Here is a 14682-nt window from a genome sequence, read left to right as displayed (position 1 = left end):
CTACTTCCTTTTCATCCAAGTCCAGCCTTTAACTTCCTTCCAGAAATTGGGGCCGTGCCCCTGCTCATCTGGCTTTCTTTACTGACAGATGAAGAACCAATTTGGGAACAAGACCTGAGCATCAGAATCGCCCCCTTCAACCAGCATTTATGGTGCTTCTGAAACCTTGACCTTGATCAATCACTTCTTTCAGTAAGTATTTGCATGTAATGTTTGGGTAAAATAATACACTGTGTGACACACAGCTGTCTGAAACATCATTTTAATAAAGGAATATGCAATAGAGAGATGGTAGAACAGAGAGGCATACATGGCTGAGAGAAGTGTAGCTAGAGATGAGAGTCTGGGAGATCAGCAGCAGAGGACAAAAAGAGCATGTTGTTTTCGAGAAGAGGCAGTCATCAGCAGGAGGCTCAGACTACCTGCAGGCCCTCTTCACCCAGTTGATGCTTACTAGGCCTGAAGGCCTGAATGACATGGAGCTACCACTGATGCTGATGCTCGCCCTGCTGGAGGAAGGTGAGCAAGGGGCCTTGGTGCTGCCTTCAGGCTGTATACACAATGGTCACACATAAGGCATTGGCAAGGCAGTTGGTGCTAAGGGCAGTATGGTGTACAATAGCCCCAGCGCTCTCACAGATCTGACCTCCACATGCTGCCCAACTCCATGATCACCCTAACTCTGAGCAATAAGATATCTGAGATGTGGGGTGGTTCATTTTCTGGATTATGACTCCTTGAAAGAGTTCTACAGTTCATGCTGCCATTGAGGCCATGTTGGTATCTGTGGTCCATGCTATTGCTACAGGATATGTTGACACTCATGGTCTGTGTTGCCACTGGAACCAATGTTGATGTCTGTGATCCATGGTGCCACAGGCACCAAGTTGATGTCAATGATCCATGTTGCAGCTGGAAGTCATGTTGATGTTCATGGTTCATGCTGTCACTGGAGACCATACTGAGGTTCATATTCTGCTACCAGGAATCATGTTGATGTCCATGATCTGTGCAGCTGCTGGAGACCAAGTTGATGTTCACAATCTGTGCTGCCTCTGGAAACCATGTGGAAGTCCACATTCCATGCTGCCTCTGGTTGCTATGGGTAACGAAGCTTCTTACCAGCAGTGTTATTGCAGACTCATACCTGACAATGAAAGACATTGGAGGCTTCTGGGACAATACCCCTGCCCCCCAAAAAAGCAAAAGTACAGACAGGAAACTATTGAAAACAGTCCTTAAATTTTCCCATAAAGATGCTGAAGTATACCTCTTCTCAGTTGATGACTTCTTGCAGAAAGTGGGGGTAAATGGAACTGACTCAGTTGTCTTTAAGGGGCTGGCCACAGGAACTTTGGCCGTGCTCCAGTGAGCATTTGGGCAACACAAAACATCCTTGGTATTGTTTGTTTGGTTTCTTTTTGTTTGTTTGTTTGTTTGTTTGCTTGCTTGCTTGCTTGCTTGGAAGGGTAGACCTGGAAGCAATGTAAAGCAAGTATGATCATGGTGAATTGCATAAAACTCCCAAATAATTAGTAAAATATTATATTGGTGAAAAACAACAAAAAAGTTGATGTCTTTATTAGAGGCTTTCAAAATTTATCTGTTCAAATTATGCCCCCCCTTTTTTTTCCAAATCACTGCCTGTTTGTTTCTAAATTCAGTTTTATTGAGATAATATTCACAAGTAGCCAAGGTTTGCCCTTTCTAACATTCAACTTGGTGATTTTTCATGAGTGTAAGATAGCACATAGCCACAACTCACAATGGCAGAAGAACATTTTGATTCACTTCCTTTTGCCTTATTGAGCTCAATCTCTTCTTTTCTGTCCCAGTGGCTCAAAACCAATGACCTACTTTATTCTAGCATAGGTTATCTTTTTTCTAGAATGGTATATGACTGGAATAATACAGAATACACCTAGGCTTTGTCTGTCAGGAATCTGCATAATGTACTATATTGTTCTTTGCTGCCTCATTTTGAAATAAAACCAAGATTCAACACTTCAAACAGACTTATGGAAATAATGCTACTTAGAAAACACCAGTCAGTTGTTAAAGGTGCCATGCTCCTTTATGCTCTACTAAGATCATTTCTCTCAAAATACGGCTTTATCAAGATAGAAGGAGGTTAGGAGAAAAAAATGTAAAATTCCTTTTAATATAAGAATTGATTAGTAGGAATTAAGAATATTTCCTACTGAATAGGGTAATTGAAGTAAAATTAAGAAGCTATCTTTAGTTAAATATTGTATATCTAGGATCAAAGACATACCAGTGAGCTTTTCATACTGTATATTAGGAAAATTTAGTGATTATCTAATGATTATCTAGTATAATCACATTTTATGTTCTTACATCAGGCCACTGTAGAATTTGCAAGATACACTTCTGTTCAATACAGGAAGAATATAACTTATAATCCATAAAAATATTCATGTTCATGGACATATATGTCATCAGATACCAAAAGCTTTCCAATAACTATAAAGTAAGATAAGCAAGTCACGTTATGTGTGATGTTGGCATTGGCAGGTTTTTTTGAACTCATCTTTTCCAGCCCATAGGCTGATATGATAAGAAAAGAGGACATTTACATCATAAAATTAATAGAGAAAAAAATGTTCATGTAACAGATTATATAACACTGACAACGAACCAGAATGTCTATAATTGTACAGTTTGAATGCTGCAGATTGGAACCAAATTATTTGGGGATGTCTGTACTCACCTTAAATAGCCATTCACTGGCTATGTTCGTGTTTGATGTTTTCCCTAATATCCTTATTGCTAGTTGATAGATTCCATTAAAATGTCTTAATAGACCACAGCTTCCACCAACCTAAAGGTTAAAAATATCATCAAATTGAATATCAAGAGAGAGCATCTCAGGCCTACAGGTGAGAACTCACAGATTTGCTTTAACATCTTTAACATCAGGTTCCAACAACCCAATTTAGATGTCCCATGTTTTATGACATTTTTGGTTCTGTTGATATAAAAACTTGAAGAAAGTGTTAGAACATTAGACCACAGTATTCAAGTTATTTTGAGTATATGTTCCCAAACCAGGGTCATTTTTAAGGCCAGAACAAACTATCTTTACTTCTTTTGAGATGAAATCTATATTTTTACACCACAGTATAAAAATAATATGTAATATTTTAACAAGAAAAGTGGGTGTATGTGTATACACCAAAAATGTTGAAAAACATTACATGTTTTTGTAATCAAGAGACACACAACTTCATTCTCATAATCAGGACAGACCTATATTCAATACAATTTTCCAAAATTCTTCACAAATATCTACACTGTTACATAATCCTTAAGACTCAAAGAACCATGGTTATATACCACTAAAAATGTCTTTCTCTACAAAGCTGGATAATAAGGCAGTTTAGGAGTTCAAAACCATTCACAATTTCTGATTAACATTAAGTTTCAAAAACACTGGAGAGATAGTTTTATAAATATTATAACTGATGAATTAGTTGAAGTGCTAATTAATTATTTTGCTCATTAGAACCTTGGATCCAGCAGCAGTTACTAGTAAGAGGAACCCCAGAGAGCCACTGCCAACTACTAGCAGTGACACTAATGTTATAACGCCAAGTGCCAGCCAGGTTTAGAACAGAATAGGGGGGATTTTAGGCTTACTCCAGTGAAACTTGAATTTCATGCTAAAATCCTTCTTTTCTACGGCTGGCTTCTCTTGAATACCTGTGGCTGCCTACCTGGTATTCAAAATCACTAGCACACAAAATACATTCCATGAAACATAATATACAGCTAGCAATGATGACCAAAAATTTCCAACTTCCTGTTCACTTTAATTCACTTCAGTAACAATTAACTGCATATATACTATTTTACCCAGACTGGTAAAGGCAATGAAGTTTCCAAAATAATGTGCATAATTCTTACCCTAGAGGTTTAAAAGATACTTGCTAACACTGTAATATCATGTTTACTTAGAAAAAGGCAGATGAACTGTAATATGAAGAAGAAACATTAATCTTGTACATATGTCAGTGCACTGTAAGTGATATTAATGAAAGGAATTTAGCTTCAGTTTTGGGGTAGTTACCAAGTGACAGATGCTCTATGTGTGTAGACCCTGGATAGGGTTATGTGTTCCTTCACTTCCTTATTAATAACAAGAAGTCTACATGAAATGCAATGACATTAAAGGTCTAGAAAAAGGCTTACTCTCTCAACTTTCTTAGCAGTTGATCATTAATTAGATAAACTGTGAGCTGATGTTTGTTATAATTGGAAATTGATTGTTTTTTGTTAATTGTCTCATACGTTACATGTTACACGCCAACCACAGTTTCCCTTCTCTCCACTCCTCCTGGTCACTGCCCCCATCACCTTCCTTCTCTCCTTGATCTATCTTCCTCCATTTCTCTTCAGAATAGAGCAGGTCTCACAGGAATATCAATCAAGAAGTTACAAGACTAGGCATAAACTCTCATATCACAGTTAGAAGAGGCAATCTAGTAAGAGGAAAGAGTCCCAAAAGCAGACAAAAGTGACAAAAGCGACAAAGATAATCTTACTTCTACTGTTAGGATTCCTACAAGAACACAAAGCTAACAACCATAACATATGCAGAAGATACAGCTCAGACTCACATAGACTCCCTGATTGTTACTTCAGTCTCTGAGAGCCCCAGTGAGCCCTGCTTTGTTGATTCTGTGGGCTATGCTCTTGTAGTGTCATCAACCCCTCTGGCTCCTACAATCATTCTTCCTCCAATTCTTCTGCAGAATTCCTAAGTCCCACCTGATGCGATGCTGTCTCTATACCTGCTCCTATCAGTTGCAGTATAAAGCCTATCTGATGGTGATTATGCTAGGTTCCAAACTGTGAGTTATGCAGAATATCATTAGGAATCATTTCATTGACTTTTTAAAAATCAATCTTGTTTATTTCTATCCTAGGACTCTGGACTATCTAGCCTCTGATTTCTGGCCATCCAGGCAGTGGGCATCCTATCTTGGGTGCAGGCTTATATTTTTTAAAACCTACTTTAATAAGTGAACTTAAATGCTTTAACCTCTCTTGTAGCCAACCACCACCAGAGGTAGTGAAAAGTAAAGATTAATAGCACAAAGGAGAATGTGGACCTGTTCAAAAATAGTTCTTTGGAGTGAATGACATCTGTGTTGTCAGGTAAACAAAGAATTCTCAACTGAGGAAATTCAAATGGCTGAGAAGCACATTAAGAAATGCTGAACATCCTTAGTTATCAGGGAAATGCAAATCAAAACAACCCTGAGATACCACCTCACACCAGTCAGAATGGCTAAGATAAAAAATTCAAGTGATGGTAGATGCTGTTGAGGATGTGGAGAAAGAGGAACACTCCTCCATTGTTGGTGGGAATGCAAGCTGGTACAACCATTCTGGAAATCAGTCTGGTGGTTCCTCAGAAAATTGGGCATAGTACTACCTGAGGATTCAGCTATACCACTCCTGGGCATATACCCAGAAGATGCTCCAACAAACAAGTACATATGCTCTACTATGTTCATAGCAGCCCTATTTATAATAGCCAGGAGCTGGAAAGAACCCAGATGTCCTTCAACAGAGGAATGGATACAAAAAATGTGGTACATTTACACAATGGAATATTACTCAGCTATTAAAAATAATGAATTCAAGAAATTCTTAGGTAAATGAATGGAACTAGAAACTATCATCCTGAGTGAGGTAACCCAATCACAAAAGAACACACATGGTATTTACTCACTGATAAGCGGATGTTAGCCCAAAAGCTTGAAATAGGCAAGATTCAACTAACTGACCACATGAAGCTCATGAAGAAGGAAGACCAAGTGTGCATGCCTCGGTCCTTCTTGGAAGGAGTGACAGAATGCTCAAGAGAGCAAATAAGGTGACAAAGTGTGGGACAGAAAGTCAAGGAGGGGCCATCAGGAGACCACTCTACCTTGATATCCGTCCCATGTGCGGTCACCAAAGATAGATGCTGATATGGATGTCAGGAAGTGCATGCTGACAGGAGCCTGATGCAGCTGTCTCCTCGAAGGTCTGCCAGAGTCTGACATATCCAGAAGTGAATGCTCGCAGCTACCCATTGATCTGAACAAGGGTTCCCAATGAAGAAGTTAGCGGACTGAAGGAGCTGAAAGGATTGGTGGCTCCAAGAGGAGAGCAACAGTGTCAGCCAACCAGAGCTCCCCAGGGGCTAATTCACCAGCCTGGGAACACAAAGGGAGGCACCCATGACTTCAGCTGTATACTTAGGGGAGGATGGCCTTGTAGGGAATGGGTGGGAGAGGAGATCCCTGGTCCCATGAAGGCTGAACACCGAGTGGGGAGGAATTCGAGGCTGGGGAGGGGGGATTGGGGCTAGGTGGGGGCACACCCTTGTGGAGGCAGGAGGGGGGATGGGATGGGGGTTCCTGGGTGGTGGTGGGAATTGTGTGAGGGGATAAAAATCTGAAATGTATTTTAAATAAATAAAAAAACTTAAAAAAAGAAAAACAAAACAAAACAAACAAACAAAATAGCTATTTAGTTTCTTGATGGCTCTTGTATTAATTGTTGATCTCAGTGCCTATGCTATCAGTATTCTGTTAAGGAAGTAGTCTCATTTGCCAATGTGTTCAAGGCTATTCCCTACTTTCTTTTCTATCAGGTTCAGTCTACCTAGTTTTATGTTAAGGTGTTTGATTCACTTGGACAGGAGTTTTATACCGGGATAGATAATGATGTGGTTGCATTCGTCTACATTCAGACATCAAATTTGACCAGCACCATTTGTTGATGATTTCCTTTTTCCATTGTATATTTCTGTAATATTTATTAAAAATAAGTTGTCCAGAGGAATGTGAATTTATGTCTGAGTCTTCGATTTAATTGCATTGACAAAACTGTCTGTTTTTATGCCAATGCAATATAATTTTTACTACTATAGCTCTGTAGAACAGCTTAAAATCAGGAATAGAAATACTTTCTGAAGCTCTTTTATTGTACAGTATTGTTTTCCCTATCTTTGTGTTTTTTGATTTTCCATGTGAAGGCATGTATTATCCCTTTAAGATTTGTAAAAAAATTGTGTTGAAATTTTGATAGGAATTGAATTTGTAGAATGCTTTTGGTAAGATGGACACTTTTACTTTGTTAAACCTACCAATCCATGAGCATGGTGGATTTTTCTATTTTCTGAAATCTTCTTCAATATCTTTCTTCAGTGACTTGAAGTTTTTATCATACCAGTCTATCACTTGCTTCTTTAGATTTACCTAAGATATTATATATATATATATATATACATATATATATATATGTATATATATATATATATATAATTTGTGACTATTGTGAAGCATGTTGTTTTCATGATCTCATTATCAGTTCATTTTTCATTTCTATATAGGAGAGCAACACATTTTTTGAGTTACTTTTGAATCCAGCCACTTTGTTGAAGGTGCTTACAAATTATAGGAGTTCTCTGGTAGAATTTCAGGGATCACTTGTATATAACATATCATCTGCAAAAAAAAATGAGATGAAGTAAAATAAATGTTATTTTGACTTTGTCCTTTCCTATGTGCACCACATTGATCACCATCAATTCTTATTTTTTTGTTAAAATTTCAATAACTATTTTGAATAGATATAAGTTTGATTTAAACTGCCTTTATTATATTTAGGTATGTACCTTGTATCCTTGATCTCTTCAAGGCTTTTATCCTGAAGGTTTTGGATTTTGTCAAAGGATTTTTTCAGCACTTAGTGAAATGATCATGTGTTATTTTTTCTTTTGGTTTGTTTATATGGTAGATTATATTGACAAATATAATGTTGCATCATCACTACATTTCTGAACTGAATCCTGTTTGATCATGTTGGATAATCTTTTTTATGCATTCTTGAATTTGGCTTATATTTTATTGAATATCTTTGCATTGATCTGCATAAGGGAAATTGTTTTGTAATTCTTTTTCTTTGTTGAATCTTTGTATGGTTTCTGTATAAAGGTTCATTGTGGTATCATAAAGTGAATTTGACAATGTTTTTTTTTTTCCATTTTGTGGAATAATTTGAGGAGTATTGGTATTAGCTATTCTTTGAAGGTCTGATAGAACTCTGTGTTAAAACCATCTGGACATTTTTTTTGGAGTGGGGGGGTTGGGAAACTTTTAAGGACTGCTTCTATTTTCTTAGGGGTTATAGGATTATTTAGATTGTTTACCAAATCTTGATTTAACATTGGTAAGTTATGTTTAGTGTTTCAATTATTATGTGGTGAAGGATTTTCCCTCCACCCTGGTTGTTCCTTCAACTGTTTTTTTTTTTTTTTTAAAGTGGACACTTAATTATTTCTTTGTTCTAGTCTAAGATTTAGATTCCTGCCTGAAATTACTTCTTTGTTCTAGCCTAATGTCAGATTCCTGCCTGAAGCCCATTTTCTTGTCCTTGGCCCATGTCAGATTCTTGCCAAGCAGCCCCAAAAGCTCCCTGCCTCTTCCACCTTCTTATTTCATAAACAAGACTGAGCCTGTCTTAGGTTGTTCTGCTAAGAATGCCATCCTTATCCATTATGGAATATGCATTATTAAAAGCAATACATTTCTGTCTTAGGTTGGTAAGACTCTGTACAGAATTGAACCCATCCTTGGCTTGCCAGGCTATTAATTTAATAACTTTGTCTGGGGATCTATTTTCAGTTTCAAGCCACGAACTTTAGCTGCCAACATGTTGATGTTGTTAAAGACAAGCTTTAACATGATGGGCAGGAATAAAAGTACTCCCAGGACACAAAGGACTAGCATGATCAAGCTATATATGTCGTTCTTGAAACTTGACCAAAATAGAAATACCTCAGGTCTTGGGTAATTTTATCAGCAGTATCTGTCACACCAATGCTCAGCAGAACAGCACTGTTTAAATTCATAAGCTCTCTATGCAAAGTTAAAACACCCTGAGAGATATTTAAATTGTGCCAAATATACTGCAAGTGTCTTTAAACTTTTTCCCAATTATAGTGACTGTCATTGTAAATTTTAGAAGTAACACAACTCCATTGGTATTTGCCGTGACACTCGAGATGCCTCTTTACTCTTAAATTCTGAACCTCCTTCCAATAATTTGAATAGGATAAAGAGCATCAATCCACTGTTCCAAATGCCTATCTAAATCCTCTTGCATATTCAACACATTAGTAACATTTTTTGGTAAACAATTAACAAAAGTAGCTGTCTTAACTACTTACTTGTGTCAAAGCAGTTGCAGAAGCGGTGGTGCTAGCAATTAATGAAGTTAAAGCTGTTATACTAGCAATAATCAAGCCTACTGCCTTCTTGCTTCTGCTTAAAGCCCAACTCACTTCTTCCAGTATTTGCAAGCTTTTTTTTCAGACTACCAAGGTTCTGTGATACTCAGGACAATAAAACAAAAGTTGGCTGATAGACCTCCATAACAGACATGCCAAGTTTCAACACATTAACACAGTTAAAAAGTATACAATCAATGCAACTTACATCAAATACCGTGGAAGAAACAAAAGTATTTTAAACATGACAATTAAAAGAGCCTTAACACATGACTAACAGTTGTTTAAAATCCAGATCCTGCCCAACTTTATCTCTTGCTAACATAACATCATAGAAAATTGCAGCTAACTTTCAAATATGTCTCTGAAAATGTCCAGAACCAGCCTTACAAATGAAGACTGTTATTTTCAATATTGGATTGATTTCTAGACCAGTCCATGATTGAGTTCAAATAACTGGTCACAATTAAGAAAAATACAAGAGTCATTACAACTTCTCTTTTTGATTCTCTGTTCCACAAGGTCTAAAACTTGAGGCAAGGCAGCTTGTCTTATCTGGGGTATAGGTAAGCAAAGGTGGATCAGGAACATATTTCCAATACAGCTTCCCAGTCACCATTGTCAGGACACTCAGTAAGCTCAAAGGTCAGCATCATTCTTTGTCCTGGCATCAGCATGTCTCACCTGCCACTCAGATAGCCACCATGCTCCTTTAGCATCCTGCAGAAAAAACACAAACATGCCCTCTTCCCCATATTAAATACCTGATCAGTATCTTGTCATATACCAATAAGTGGATTCTTCCCTTTAACCTATACATAAATATACCTAGTTATAGAGTGCCATAGATACTCAGCAGAAAGTTCCTTGGCATTCAAAATTTTTTAAAATTTTAAAATAAAAACAAAGAATTTAAAGAAATTTGTGGTGTACAGGGATATACCTCCCCCTTTTTTTATTTTATGAAGATATTGTTTTAAATTTCCATGGACCCTTCCATAGTCCCTTGTCCTTGACAATTATAAGGAAACCCAGTAATATGGGTAATATTAAATTGCTGACAAAAAGTCTCAAATGCTTGACTGTGATAGTTCCATTATCTGCTTTGGTTAAAAAAATGGATAATTTATCTACATTTCAGATATTATCCCCCTTCCTCATCCTGTCCCCACCCCAGAAAACCCTTATCCTATCCCACCTCCTCCTACTTCTATGAGGGTATGCCCTGCCACATCTACCCACTCCCAACTCCACACCTTCGAATACCTCCACACTGGAGCATCCAGCCCTCATGGGACCAATGCTCTCCTCTCCCACTGATGCCCAACAAGACCATTCTTGACTACATATACAACTGAAGCCATGGGTCCCTCTATGTGTGTTCTCAGGCTAGCTGTTTAGACATTGGGAACTCTGGTTGGTTGGAGCCATGGGGATGCAAGCCCCTAAGCTCCTTCAGTCTTCTAACTCTTCCATTGGGGACCCCATGATCAGTTCGATGGTTAGCTGTGAGCATCCTCTTCTGCATATGTCAGACTCTGGCAGAGCCTCTCAGGAGACAGGTATATCAGGCTCCTGTCAACATGCACTTCCTTACATCCATAAGAGTGTTTGCATTTGGTGATTGCACCTGGGATGGATCCCAAGGTGCAGCAGTCTCTAGATAGTCTATCCTCCAGTCTTTGCTCCACACATTGTCTCTGTATTTGCTCTTGTGAGTATTTTGTTACTCCTTCTAAGAAGGACTGAAGTGACCATACTTTGGTGTTTCTTCTTGAGCTTCATGTGGTCAGTGAGTTATATCTTGCCTATTGTGAGTTTTTGAGCTAATATCCACTTATCAGTGCATACCATGTGTGTTCTTTTGTGATTGGGTTACCTCACTCAGGATGATTATTTTCTAGTTCCATCCATTTTACCTAAGAATTTCTTAAATTCATTATTTTTAATAGCTGAGTAGTACTCCATTGTGTAAATGTACCACATTTTCTGTATCCATTCCTCTATTGAAAAGATATTTGGGTTCTTCCCAGCTTCTGGCTATTATAAAGCTGCTATGAACATACTAGAACATGTGTCCTTTTTATATGTTAAAGCATCTTCTGGGTATATGCCCAGAAGTGGTATAGCTGTGTCCTCAGGTAATGCTATGTCCAATTTTCTGAGGAACCACCAGACTGATCTCCAGAGTGGTTATACCAGTTTACAATCCCACCAACAGTGAAGGAGTGTTCCTCTTTCTCCACATCCTTGCCAGCATCTACTGTCAGCTGAGTTTTTGATCTTAGCCATTCTGACTGTTGTGAGGTAGAATCTCAGGGTTATTTTGATTTCCATTTCCCTGATGACTAAGGATGTTGAACATTTTTTAATGTGCTTCTCAGCCATTCAATATTACTCATTGAAATTTTTTGTTGAGCTTTGTATCCCATTTTTGATAAGGTTATTTGATTGTCTGGAGTCTAATTTCTTGAGTTCTTTGTATATTTTGGATATTAGCCCTCTATCAGATGTAGGATGGATAAAGATGTTTTTCTAATATGTAGGTTGCTGTTTTGTCCTATTGACAATGTCCTTTACCTTAAAGAAGCTTTGCAATTTTATGATTTCCCATTTGTCAATTAGAGCATAAGCCATTGGTGTCCTGTTCAGGAACTTTCCCCCTGTGCCCATGTGTTCGAGGCTCTTTCCCACATACTCCTCTATTAGTTTCAGTGTATCTGCTTTTATGTGGAGGTCCTTGATTGACTTGAACTTTAGGTTTTTTAAAAGCAGAAAAGAATGGATCGATTTGCATTCTTCTACATGCTGACCTCCAGTTCAACCAGCACGATTTGTTGAAAATGATGTCCTTTTTCCACTGAATGGTTTTAGCTCCTTTGTCAAAAATCAAGTGAGCATAGGTATATCAGTTCATTTCTGAGTCTCCAATGCTCTTCCATTGATCTTCTTGCCTATGTCTGTACCAATATCATGCAGGTTTTTTTTTTTTTTTTTTTTTTTTTTTTTTTTTTTTTTTTTTTTTTATCACTATTGCTTTCTAGTACAGCTTGAGGTCAAGGATGGAGATTCCCCTAGAAGATCTTTTATGGTTGCGAATAGTGTTTGCTATCCTGGGATTTTTGTTATTCCAAATGAATTTGAGAATTGTTCTTTCTAACTGTGAAGAATTGAGTAGGAATTTTAATGGGTATTGCATTGAATCTGTAGATTGCTTTTGGCAAGATGGTCATTATTACTATATTAATCCTGCCAATCTACGAGCATGAAAGATCTTTCCATCTTTTGAGATCTTCTTCAATTTCTTTCTTCAGGAACTTGAAGGTCTTTTCATACAGACTTGTCACTTGCTTGGTTAGATTCACACCAAGGTATTTTGTATTATTTGTGACTATTATGAAGAGTGTTGTTTCCCTAATTTCTTTCTCAGCCTGTTTATCCTTTAAGTAAAGGAAGGCTACTGATTTGTTTGAAGTAACAATTTTCTAGACAGGTACCAAAGTTAAATCAGGAACAGATAAACCATCTAAATAGTCCTACAAATCCTAAAGAAATAGCAGCAGTCACTAAAAGTTGAGCCACCTAAAAAGCCAGATGGTTTTAGTGCAGAATTCTATCAGATGTTAAAACAAGACCTAATTCCAATTCTCCCAATTGTCCATTTCATCCAGATTTTCCAGTTTTGTTGAGTATAGGCTTTTGTATTTGATCTGATGATTTTTTTTTAATTTCCTCAGTTTTTGTTGTTATGTCTCCCTTTTCAGTTCTGATTTTATAATTTGGATACTGTCTCTGTGCCCTCTGTTTATTTTCGCTATTGTTTTATCTATCTTATTGATTTTCTCAATGAACCAGCTCCTGGTTTTATTGATTCTCTGTATAGTTCTTTTTGTTTCTACTTGGTTGATTTGAGCTGTGAGTTTGAATATTTCCTGCCATCTACTTCTCTTTTGTTCTAGAGCTTTCAGGTGTACTGTCAAGCTGCTATTGTATGCTCTCTCCAGTTTTTTTTTTTTTTTTTTTTTAGGCACTTAGAGTTATGAGTTTTCCTCTTAATACTGCTTTCATTGTGTCCCACAAGTTTTGGTATGATGTGTCTTCATTTTCATTAAAGTCTAAAAAAGTCTTTCTTTCTTTATTTCTTCCTTGTCCAAGTTATCATTGAGTAAAGCATGGTTCAGTTTCCACTTGTTTGTGGGCTTTCCATTGATTTTATCATTATTGAAGACCAGCCTTAGTCCATGGTAATCTCATAGGATGCATGGGATTATTTCATTTTTCTTGTATCTTTTGAGGCCTGTTTTTGACCAATTATATGGTTGATTTTGGGGATAACGTGGTGCTGAGAAGAAGGTATATTCTTTTGTTTTTGGATGAAATATTCTATAGAAATATGCTAAATCCATTTGGTTCATAACTTCTCCTAGTTTCACTGTGTCTGTTTAGTTTCTGTTTCCATGATCTGTCCATTGATGTGAGTGGGGTGTTGAAGTCTCCCACTCTAATTGTGTGAGGTGCAATGTGTGCTTTGAGCTTTAGTAAAGTTTCTTTTATGTTTGTGGGTGCCCTTGCATTTGGAGGATAGATGTTCAAAATTAAGAGTTCATCTTGGTTGATTTTTCCTTTGACAAGTATGAAGTATCCTTCCTTATTTTTCTTGATAACTTTTGGTTGAAAGTCGATTTTATTCTATATTAGAATAGATATTTAAGCTTGCTTCTTGGGACCATTTGCTAGGAAAATTGTTTTCCAGCCTTTTATTCTGAGATTATGTCTGTCTTTGCCACTGAGGTGTATTTCCTGTTTGCAGAAAAATCCTGTGTCCTGTTTATTTATCCAGTCTGATAGTCTATGTGTTTTTATTGAGGAATTGAGTCTATTGGTGTTAAGAGATATTCAAGAAAAGTGATTGTTGCTTCCTGTTAATTTTGTTATTAGAGGTGGAGTTATGTTTATGTGGCTGTCTTCCTTTTGGGTTGTTGGAAGAAGATTACTTTCTTGCTTTTTCTATGGTATAATTTTCTTCCTTGTATTGGAGGTTTCACTCTATTCTCCTTTGTCAGTCTGGATTTCTGAAAAATATAGTGTAAATTTGTTTTTGTCATGAAGTATCTTGGTTTCTCCACCTGTGGTAATTGAGAGTTTTGCTGGGTATAGTAGCCTGGGCTAGCATTTGCGTTCTCTTAGGGTCTGTATGACATCTTTCAAGGATCTTTTGGCTTTTACAGTCTGGTGAGAAATCTGGTGTTATTTTGATAGGTTTACCTTTATAAGTTACTTGATGTTTTTCCCTTAATGCTTTCAATATTCTTTGTTTTGCACATTTAGTGTTTTAGTGGTATGTGATGGGAGAAATTTATTTGCTGATCTAA

The 14682-nt window shown here is 37.2% G+C and overlaps 1 long non-coding RNA gene across 1 annotated transcript in view; it reads right to left on the bottom strand.

Moving 5' to 3' along the window:
• Positions 1-246: 246 nt before the first annotated feature.
• Positions 247-14682, bottom strand: part of LOC143434073 (uncharacterized) — a 97176-nt gene continuing 82740 nt past the window's right edge. The window contains exons 2-3 of the long non-coding RNA XR_013103265.1: positions 2732-2842; positions 247-1475 (exon numbers count right to left, since the gene is read on the bottom strand). This is a non-coding gene — a long non-coding RNA (uncharacterized LOC143434073). The remainder of the gene's footprint in view (positions 1476-2731; positions 2843-14682) is intronic.

This window comes from Arvicanthis niloticus, chromosome 13, assembly GCF_011762505.2.
Source record: "Arvicanthis niloticus isolate mArvNil1 chromosome 13, mArvNil1.pat.X, whole genome shotgun sequence".
NCBI classification, from domain to species: domain Eukaryota; kingdom Metazoa; phylum Chordata; class Mammalia; order Rodentia; family Muridae; genus Arvicanthis; species Arvicanthis niloticus.
This window is presented reverse-complemented; position numbering and strand designations above follow the sequence as displayed.